The sequence below is a fragment of the Oryctolagus cuniculus genome, chromosome 18 (genome assembly GCF_964237555.1).
Source record: "Oryctolagus cuniculus chromosome 18, mOryCun1.1, whole genome shotgun sequence".
NCBI classification, from domain to species: domain Eukaryota; kingdom Metazoa; phylum Chordata; class Mammalia; order Lagomorpha; family Leporidae; genus Oryctolagus; species Oryctolagus cuniculus.
In genome coordinates this window covers 46,519,434-46,530,963 of record NC_091449.1, presented here as the reverse complement: position 1 = coordinate 46,530,963, position 11,530 = coordinate 46,519,434, and the positions used below count along the sequence as shown (strand labels likewise).

Here is an 11,530-nt window from a genome sequence, read left to right as displayed (position 1 = left end):
GCAATTATTTGAGTTGATGGAACAATAAAGATGTGTACATTGGCATTTCAAAAAATTGTGGAATTGGGGTTGGTGTTTACCCTAGCCTGCAAGACACCTGAGTCCCATCACAGCATGCCTGGGTTTGATATCCAGGTTCAGATCCTGACCCCAATGCCTGCTGATGTTGAGCTCCTGGCACTCACATCAGAGATCCTGAATGAGTTCCTGACTCCTGTCTTCAACTCAGCTGAGAACCAGCTGTAAGGGGCATTTGGACAGTGAACCAGTAGATAAGAGCTCTCCTTCGTTCTATCACTCTCTGTCTCTCTGCTTCTCAAGTTTAAAAAAAAAAAAAAGCTAACAAAAATTCAATTAAATGATAAGCTTATTTCGATGCAAAGTTGCCGGAGATCCATGAGTAGTTTTTGAGGCACTTTTATTCATATGTAAAAATATGAAATAAAAGAATGTACATGTGCGTATATAGATGTGCTTGTGTGTACACATACACATTATTTTATTTCATGTATGTACACACATAGGGACAAGTGTATTCTTCTAATTCTTGTATTTTTGCTCTTTCCTCTTTCTTTACGCCACTACTACCTTAGCTAAAGACACCATTATTTTTGTTCAATAATAGGAAGCTTCTCCTGATCCCATTTCCTCTTTCAATTCTTGACCCTTACAATCATTTGACAGGCTGTGGTTGTGTCAGTCACCTATTAAAAACATATATATTCCTTGCCAGGCTGTCAGAAATCCTTTACTGTTTGTAATGGACTTCACCTTGTTGACTCCATCTGTCACTGGATTCTGTCATAATGCTGTGTTCTGTCCACATGGAACTTCTAATTACCTCCGATGTTGCTCATCCTCAGGGTTTGATGTAAGTTTCTCCATGCTGGAATACATTCCTTTTCTTTCTCACTGATTTAGAGAGAAAATTCATATTTTAAAATTCATATTTAAAAAAATTTTAAAAATTCTGTCTTTTCTAAGAACCTTAATATAGCAATACCCATAAAAATAGTTGATAACTCGAGTTTTTAAAATGAATTTACTTAAAATGTTTGAGTCTGCATGTTTTTTCCTAATTTTCTGACAACCCTAGCCTAACTTAAACTGTGGGTGATTATTTTTTTGTATTCTTCATTGGATGTGGCATATTTTCCACAACAGTATTTCTACAAATCTAGGCTGGTGAAAGAGAGGCATCAACACAACTATTTTTTATGTACCTCCTATTAGTCAAACATGCTACAAGATTTTATACATATTTTCTTATTATATACCAATAGTCACATAAACAGACCATATGATTTACTGTACAATAGGATATATTTTTAAAATATTGGCAGACATGTGCCAAGATGTAATAGATAGACTATCTATAGGCATGTGGAAATTTGCTTTCGCAGAGGGAAGTAGAAGTTTTACTCACTAGATAGAACCTGACAGTTAAGACAAGATAGTCTGAGTGTGAACTCAAATTTCTTTTTGTGATCCTTCAAGTTCATGCTGTTCTCCAGTGAAAGTCTATTATAAAATCTTTTTGATATGTAAAAAGACTTCACTCATAGTTTTTGTGGTAGATGGAATTTTGACATATCCTCAATGATCCAAGAACTGAGGTTATAGACACTTTATCTTATATCATGAAATACTAATCGATATAGTGCTGTGAACAAATTCTACAGATATAATTAAAAGATCTCAAAGCAGTTCATCTTAAAACTGGGAAACATTGCTTAGTGAAGCTGTCCTAATCAGGTGAGTCTTTTGAGAAACAAAGCATTTAATCCACCTGTTTCTAGAAGACCTGAAAGAGAAATACTTCTGCCATCTTGGAAAAAAAGCAAACAGCATTTTGGTGAATTGCTAAGTTTCTGTTAATATTTTATACAACAATAGAGAACTAATACAATCTTTCAAACAATTAGGTAAGGGGCCAGCATGGTGTCCTAGTAGGTTAAACCTCTGACTGTAATACCTGGCTGCTCCACTTCCAATCCAGCTCCCTGCTAATGTGCTGGGAAAGCAGTAGAGGATGGCTCCAGTCCTTGGGCCCCTGTACCCATGTGAGAGACACAGAAGAAATTCTAGGCTCCTGGTTTTGGCCTGGCCCAGCCCTGGGCATTGCATCCATTTGGGGAGTGACCAGTGTATGGAAGATTCTCTCTCTCTTCTCTCTCTCTGTAACTCTGCATTTCAATTAAATAGAAAAAAATAAACCTTCAAAAATAATTACAGGACACTTGAATAGGGATAAGATCACATATTTTGTTTGAAGGTGAGGTATTAAGTTATTAATTGACATAACAATCACTAATTAAACTGTCATCAAGAGGGTGTCCTTGAATTTTTTTCATTATCTATTCCTTAGATATTTAACACGAGACTGCCAAAGTTCACATAGTAGAGGGGAGGTTAAAGTCACTTATTGGCTAATTGAAGTGCAAAGTAATTTATTATACATAGGTATAGGAGTTAAATAATACTAATTTTGGGAGTTAAATACTATGTCTAAAATGGTGAGTTTATTCTGTATTTCCCTCTTAATTTTTAAGCTATGAAATGAATGAAAAAATGTTCAAATAATTTTTGCATCCTGACCTTTCTAGTTTTGAGCACCTTAATTCATGTTCCATCTAGTTTCTTACAATTCAAGTGACCATGCACTCAAGATAGTGTGGTAAGAGCTGCCTAATTTCACATATCGTTTTAAGCCTCCATTACAATTATTAACATTTTACTTCAAAAATGAATTCTGGCATACTATTTTGCAGGTATTCTCTTCTTCTTTGATTCTATTTTATATACATTTGTATGCACTCCAGGGCCTTTTTTTGTCATTTTAATTTTCAATTTCTATTATAATTTTAATTTTAATCAGCACCATTATTTCAAAGCAGCAAATGTCAAAATTACATTTGAATCTCTGGATAGTTCAAGAGAAGTAGTTATTTTCTTTAATATCACCTAAAGCAAAGAGAGGTATGACCTTTGGTAGATGTGGATTCTTAAGTACTTTGAAATATGATCCTGAATAATGAATGTGAAAAGCACAGTCATTGGAAGATGTTCCCTTTGAGTCAGCAAGATATGTTCTGCTGCACTGACTGGGTGGTCTGTATATGCTCTCTGTTCACCAATAAAGATTCTAATCCATGAACATCACTAATATTTCAAATAACGCATTCTGTTTTTAATATATTTCAAGTACATAGAGAGAAAACATTAAAATTACTGTAGTAGATGCTTGTTTGCTTGTACTTAGTAGCATTACAAGAAGTTTGGAGAACGCACAACTGAAGGTTCTCACCTATAAGCCCAGTGCTAAGGGAAATGAATTTGATTTCTGGTAATTTAAGGCATCAAATCACTGTCATTAAAAAAATAAGGATTCATTACATGAACAAGAGGAGGATATTGTGAGCACAGAAAAAGTGGGAAATAAATGCGATCTAGAACTTTAATTTGTATGTACCTCGTGGTTGAGCACCATTTTTGTAGATTTATGACCTGTGAATCTTTCTCAATTAAATACAACTAACAACACCAATGGTGGATCTCAGGCACCTGCATAATTGGAGTGAAGAGGAGGTTAGTGCAGAGGGGGACACACCTCTGCATATTAATATTACACACAGACACAGGTAAACTGGAGGGAACCAATTGCTCTAACGGAGGAGGAGATCACTCACTGATATAATTGCCCCATGTACTGAGAAACAGAAAATCTACTGGGGGAAATCTCAGATGAAATAATCAGAATAAATGCCCAACATGAGGAGCAGAACCCTGGCCAGGGCTCCAACCTTAGGACAATACCCAGTGATTTCTTTAGATATAAATAGACTGTTCAGGCTTTCATTTGGATTAAGGCACGCCTGAGGTAAATCCCAGTGTCACGATAAATGAATTCCCTACCGTTTTAACTCTCAAGGCCTCAGTTTTCTTGGCAATCAGTATGATTTAATAATTCTTCCAGGGGCCAGCCCTATGGCGTAGCCAGTAAAGCCACCACCTGCAGTGCTGGCATCCCATATGGGCGCCAGTTCTAGTCCTGGCTGCTCCTCTTCTGATCCAGCTCTCTGCTATGGCCTGGGAAAGCAGTATAAGATGGCCCAAGTCCCTGAGCTCCTGCACCCACATGGGAGACCTAGAAGAAGCTCCTGGCTCCTGGCTCCAGATCAGCGCAGCTCCTACTATTGCAGTCAATTGGGGAGTGAAACAGTCTCTCTCTCTGTTTCTCTATACCTCTCCTTCTCTTTGTATAACTCTTTCAAATAAACAAATCTTTTTTAAAAAAAAGTAATTCTTCTTTATGATTATTTTAAATTAGTGGAAAATAAATGTAAAATAAATGTCAGTTTGTCTTTGTCTCTTTTACTTTGTTTTCATCTCTCATTTCAATAGGAGACAAATAGCCCTTCCTCAACAAAGAAGTCCCCCACAGTATATTTAATGAGAGAAAAATATGGAACTTACATCAAGACTTGTGTGTGACAAACCAAAGAATATTCAGAAACTCAAAAATTACTTGACCATCGCTTATGAATGGATAATTCTAGCATTTTAAGAGTAAGAGAGCATCTGAAGAGGAAAGAAGTGAAAATAGGTTGACAGATAAACAGAATTAGGGGAGAGAAATAATAAAAGAAAGCAAATTAATACTTTGGATGTTTATTTCAGAATATTTATCCTCATTCTAGAATTTGTGGTCAGATTACAACCAAAAGAATTAGTAATATATTCTGAAAAAGATATTTACCTTTTGAAACAAAATCAAGGCAATGCACTCATTTATTAGTAGGTCGAATCTATTAAGTGCTCACGAATATTTAGAAAATAAATAAGTGAATGTGTTGATAGATGGATAAAATGATAGATAGTTGAAAGCTTTCATTTAAAATTTCACTATCAGAATTCTAATTTGTTAGAGCTGTGGCTTATAAGGAGAAATCCATTTTTCTACAATATTTATGGTTATATTGTCCCAATTTAAAGTTGATTTCTCCAGATCTCACAAATTCATATACCTGATTATTAGATTCTAAGATTTCTCTGTCCTTTTCTAAACATCTATGCGTTTCCTTTAGTTGTAGAGTTGTATATTATATAGAAAATGCATTATGTATACACTATGTTTGTGTGTGCACGTGTGTGCACGTGTGTGTGTGTGTGCTAGCTGTAGTATTTGTACCTTTTGGGCATTTCAGTAGAACAAATGTCTGGAGCTTCCTCTTTGACAAAGGTTCCCAAAGTGAAGACCAACAACTTCAGCATCACTTGAGAACAATGTACATTCCTGGGTTCTCCCATACCTATTCCAAAAATTCTGGAATGAAATTTATCAATCTGTTCCTGAAATATTGTCTAGGTGATTTCAAAGCACAACACAATTGTGCACAATACATTGGGCAATATATTCCTGTACAAGCTTGACTTCAGCTAGACTTTGTTTCCTGAAGTTCTTCCAGAAAAAAAAAACCTCCAAAAGATGAGTAAGGAGAAACAGCCAAACACTTAAGAATATAACAGTTCATAATAGGAATATGAAATGAAATATAAACAGTTCGGAATATGAATATGACCTTGTTTTCTGTCGCTTCCTTTCTACTGTTTAATTTCACTGCTGATACCTATCAGTTAAGAGAATTTTATGCTATACTCTTCTTAGTTACAATGTGTCTATGGTACAAAATTTGAAGTTATCAGTGCTCTTAAATTCAGGGGAAACTTGATGTGATAGTTCATAGAATATACCCTTTAGCTTTACCTTTGTTACTGCTGTCATTTCTTGTCCTTTTTTCAATATTTATTTATTTGAAAGGCAGACTGAGAGAGAGAGAGAGAAAGAAAATCTTCCATTCACTGGTTCATTACCTAAATAGATACAGTAGCCACAGCCAGGCTGGTGCAAAGCCAGGAATCAAGAGCCAGGAGCCATTAGCTTTTTCCAGAGCTCTCATTTGGGTGGCAGAGGCCCAAGGACTTGGGCCATCACTCACTGCTTTCCCAGGCACATTAGCAGGGGACTGTATTAGAAGTGGAGCAGCCGAGATTCAAACCTTTGCCCACGTGGGATGCTGGCGTCGAAGGAGCAGCTTAACCCACTATTCTACAATGCCAGCCCTGGTCATTTGTTCCTAATGGTATACCCACTCCTACCCCACAAGGAGCTTTGTGTCCGAAAAATAAAAACAGCCTAAATACGATTTCTGTGCTTCAGAATCCACTACCTTTTTTCAGCTTCTCATAGAACGTATAGGCCCTATAGTTTTCTGATCCCTACTCCATTAAAATAATCCTTCTCATTTCCCAGATGAGCTCTTGTTATGTCACATGGGAAGATGAAGATTGTCTCGAAGGTGCCTTGTAGAAATACGGATATGAAAGGTGATTCTGGTGAGGTCTCACATGGAAATGTGGATAATGTCACTTGACATTGGAGGAAAGGCGACAGACTTAGGTGAAGCATATTTCTATGCTTATTATAAAGTGGATGGTAAAGTAATGAATTTGGGTATTTCGTTGTAGAGATTTCTCATCAGATTACTGCGAGTACCTTCTGTTTTCTACTTGCTGCTTATAGTAAAATGTGGGAGGAATCCCTAAGCAAAAATAATTGAAAGTTAAAAATTTGGAAAATTACCAACCTATCCATATTGCAAAAAAAAAAAAAAAAGTATTCTGGGGAGAACACCAGGATACTTGAACACTTGTTACATAAAGATTACACATAATTTCAAACAGCCATATAAACAGAAACCTGAAATATAGATCGAATGACACCAGCCAATATGCTACTTTTTTTTTTTTTTGAAAGGAGGATGAAATAAGGAAGGATTTTGAGTTTTAGAAATTCTCCAGGTAGAATAGTAGAGCTATGGGATGTAAAACATGCCTTATTCTTTAGGAAAATGGAAAAACGGACTTGAATGTGATTCAGAGGCTGTCTCCTCGTCAGTTTTGAATGAAGAGACAATCTCGTCCTCGATTTTGGTGCGCAGAATGCATTGTCCAGTGCTTCAGGGGCAAGGCCGTGACCTCCAGCCCTGGGAGCAGGGGCTCTCAGCTATAGCTTTTCAGGCAAGGTTATCACCCTATAATAAAGCAGGATCCCTGCGTGGATCCATCAGAGGCATGCTGAAACCTCCAGTGAGCCAGGTGATTATTTTCAAGCTCCAGCATCTAATGGAATTGCCTTGTGATGCTTTAGATTTGCTTGTGACCCAGCTCATCTTTCTTCTGCTTGTTATTACTTTACTGGAATGAACGTGTATCCTATGCCTGGGTCACAACTGTATTTTGGAAGCAAATTATTTGTCTGGTTTCACAGGTGCACAACTGAGTAAGAATTATGCTTTAGAATGAATCATACCTGACTTAGATTATATTTAGATAAAACTTTGGACTCAGAATTGATATTGAAATGTGTTACAGTTTGAGGCTCTTTGGAATGGAGTGAATGATTTTACATAAAAGGAATACGTGGATTTGGAAGATCCAGAGTGCAAGAGCGATGGGAAGAATTGTGTTCCCCAACAACGTATTTGTATAAGGCAGAACCCCAAATGTGACTTCATGTGGAGATTATGCCTTTAAGAAAGTAATGATAGGCAAATAAGGCTATAAGATAGAGCCCATTAACACTGGAACCCTTATAAATAGTGCAAGACATATCAGGACTAGAGTCCTAATCCAATAAAACTGGTATCCTTGTGAAAAAAGGGAAGAAACACCAAGGAAGTGTACACACAAAGAAACACAGACAGAAAAGGCATCCATCTTTAAGTCAAGGGTAGAGGCTTCACCAGAAGACAACCTTGCTTGCACTTTCTATTGTAAAGGCAGTGAAAACCATTTTTATTGTTTAAAATCACTCAGTAATTGCATCTCCAGAAGTCTGATACAGATTTTCGGTTCCTTGATGTCTTAACCTCATTAATCATCATTAATGCAATTTTTTGAGTCATTTAATCTGCCCTTCCTTTTCTCATACTCTCCTTCTTACTTTGTACAATCAAGCTCAAGGGTCTTTTGTAATATAAACAGTCACTTATATTGAATTACCAGGGATGGGCAGTATAGTCCAGCAGATTAAGCCACCACCTATAATGCTGGCATCCCATATTTGAGTGCCAATTCATGGCCCAACTACTCTGTTTCCAATCCAGACCCTTGTTAATGCACCTTCAAAATCAGGAGAAGATGCCCCAAGTGCTTGAGACCTGCCACCCATGTGGAACACTTGGAGGACCTAGGCCAGCCCTGGCTGTAACATCATATATGCAGTGAATCAGTAGATGCAAGATCACTCTTCTCTCTCTCTCGCTCTCTTTCTCTCTGTCTGTATCTGTCTCTCGGTCCCTATACTTTCCAACCAAATAAACAAATAAATCTTAAAAATATAATTCTACCATCAGAATTGAATTTTCTCCCATTGCTATGTTCACATATTGCTATTATGGTTCCTGCTACCATGTGTTGAAATTATTTGTCATTATGTCAGTACATGTTAATATAAGTAATATAAATATTATGCTGATGAAGAGAGGAGAATGAACAGCAAATTCTAACTTGAATTGTTTTGCTAAAATGTAAATAATAGAGTTGTTAAGCAAATGTTCAGAAAAAATATGAATTACTTGACTGAAAAAAGACGAAAGTTTCTCTGACTATCCAAATGGAAAAAAGTTGAAGATGAAACAAATCCTTTGACATTGAAAAATGGATAAAACAGAGATCATTAGATGCAACAGAATTGGTACTGATCAAAGTAATGACCTTACTTCAAAAGATTTTGGGTGTTTTTGGTAAAGTAAAAGATACAACACAGAGAGAAAAAGCAGTAGCTTTAAAAAAAAATAGTGTTCAAGTCTGGCACTGAGGCATAGCAAGCTAAGCCTCTGCCTGTGGTGCCAGCATCCCACATGGGCACCAGTTCATGTCTTGGCTGCTCCTCTTCTGATCCAGCTCTCTGCTAATGGTCTTGGAAAGCAGCAGAATTTGGCCCATATGCTTGGACCCCTGCAACCATGTGGAAGACCCGGAAGAAGCTCCTGGCTAAGGGTTAGCCCAGCTCAGGACGTTGCAACCATTTGGGGAATGAACTTGCATTTGTAAGACCCTTTTCTTGGACTCTCCCTCTCTGTCTGTAACTCTGCCTTTCAAAAAATAAATAAGTAAATAAAAGTATCCAGCACCAGGTGGAAAGAGCTCAACTCCTGAAGGAGAAAAAATACACTGTTCAGTATCATTCAGTGGGTTCCCAGAAGCAGAGAGACACATATGGTTCGTATCTGAAGCAGGAGATTTCTCCCAAGTCTCACCTGATTGTGGCTCCACACTTTTGCCATCAGCTTAATAGAAACACCACTTAAGTATTTCAGAAGCAGGGATCAAAAAAGTAAAAAAAAAAAAAAAAAAAAAAAAAAAAAAGTGATGTTTTCCTAGTACATCAAGGGCTACAGCTATTTTGTAAAAAGATGGAAAGTAGGGGCAGGAATTTGGCTCTATGGTTCAGTTGTTGCTTAGGATGGTCACATCCCTTATCAGAAGACTTAGTATGAGTTTCTGTTACCCACTTCTAATCCAGCTTCCTGCTAATGCACACCCCGGGAGCAGGAAATGGTGACTCAGTACTTGGGTTCTTGTCAATCATGTAGGAGACCTAGATTGTGTTCCAGCTGCTAACTGTTGTGAGCATTAAGGAAGTTACCCAGTGGATGCAAGATCTCACTCACACTTGCTCTTTCAATACAATAATTATAATTTTAATTAAAATACATGGTACAGAAAAATGTGGTACATATACACAATGCAATACTCTTCAGGCATAAAAGAGAATGAAATACTGATGCTTGCAACAAAATGCTTAATAACTAGAGGTTATTATGTTAAGGGAATAAGCCAGGCACAGAAAGAAAAATACTTCATGCTCTCTTTACAGTGTGAAAGTTTAAAAAAGGGAAATGCCAGTTATTTGATTTGGTCAACTTACTGTACTTTACTCATAAAATATGGAAGTATTACCAGTTAATAAACAATTAAAATAAGTAAATAAATGTGTTGTGGTAGCAAAACACATGGTTAAAAAAAAACTTTGAGATAGACATCTTTTTGTCTTTCTTTTTTTTATGGCTCCATGTTCAATCTCAGTGATATTTGTAGAAGTCACTTAGCCTCTTGGAAACTCTCTGTGTTTGACTTAGAGACAGGAATCATCACAGAAGTAAGTCACAGCAGTCTGTATGCTGCTTATTTTTATACTGTTAAAATTCAGCCCAGATAACTTAAAATATCCAGAATGGTATCAGCCCGGAAAGACGGCGGCAATTCCACCAATTTAGCTGGATAATGGAATGAGGCAGCAGACCAGAGAATCGAAAACAACAAAAGGAGTCCTCATCTGAGCCTAAACCTTCTCATTGGAACCACAAGAACTGTCGCTGCTACACTGCTGCTTCGCTTATCAGACAAATTATGATGAAGAAACACAACAATAAATTCCAAAAATAATGTTTAATAGCAAACTACCAAATGAGTGTTAATATCAAATATCTCAGACATCATTGCAAACAATAGACTTGTTGTGAAATTTAGAGGCATTATATGTCTCTGAAGGCTAAAGTAGGCTTTAGTTGTATCTATTGATTGAAAAATACAGTTACAGCCTCTGTCAGCAAGACACTGGATTGTGATCTAGAAATATCCATGTTCAAGTATATTTTGCGTAACTGTCAAGCTGTGTCACATCGAACAAATTATTCTGCCTTCGCAAACTTCTATTACTTCATCTGGTTGTGATACCCTGATATGCAGGGAATTTTAAGAAGCAAGTATGATGGTACATGTAATATACTTACCACAAAGCCCACAATATGGCAATTCACTCCCTCTTTTGTTCTGGTTTTGATACTAGTATTATTTCTAGAGTCATTATTCTTCATGGTAATGTTTTGACACATGCCAGCAATTCCTTCTGTTTGTCTTAGGTGGCCAGAGGTGTCTGCACCAAAAGTTGAATAGTCCCTGTTTTTCTAGATGGCTCTCATATTCCATAGCCATCATTTGCCACATATGGTATCCCGTGATGATGTTTCATACTGTGTTTTCTTTTTCAAATGGAGGACAGAAAGCTGAACATGGTGAATAGGATACTTCCTCACAGGAGGGCTGAATTCACAGCCAAACAATAAATGAGGATAATATAGTTCAACCATCCCCTCATTTATCAGTGTATGCTCTCATGTATCCACTGCTTCATAGCATATTTAGGGCTTACCCTTTCAGCCGGGTGTAGATGCTTTCACGCATGGCACAGATCTGCCTTCAGGACCAAAGTATCAACTCTCCCAACAGCTGAAGCTTCCTGCTAAGTGCTCATACTTAAAGAACTTCCCTACGAATCCCCCTCAACAGAAGGATGTCCCTCATCCAAGGCTTACCTCTTACCTGGGGGGAGTTCATTTCACTGATTGCAAGAACATCAGTTCTTCCCTTAATTTAGGACGTTCCTGAGAGTCCATCCAGGTAC

The 11,530-nt window shown here is 37.2% G+C and overlaps 1 long non-coding RNA gene across 2 annotated transcripts in view; it reads left to right on the top strand.

Annotated features, from left to right (window-relative positions):
- Nucleotides 1–473: 473 nt before the first annotated feature.
- LOC127491313 (uncharacterized) overlaps nucleotides 474–11,530 on the top strand; it is a 29,302-nt gene continuing 18,245 nt past the window's right edge. For both annotated transcript variants that reach the window (XR_007919937.2, XR_007919938.2), the window contains exons 1-2: nucleotides 474–871; nucleotides 6,314–6,460. This is a non-coding gene — a long non-coding RNA (uncharacterized lncRNA). The remainder of the gene's footprint in view (nucleotides 872–6,313; nucleotides 6,461–11,530) is intronic.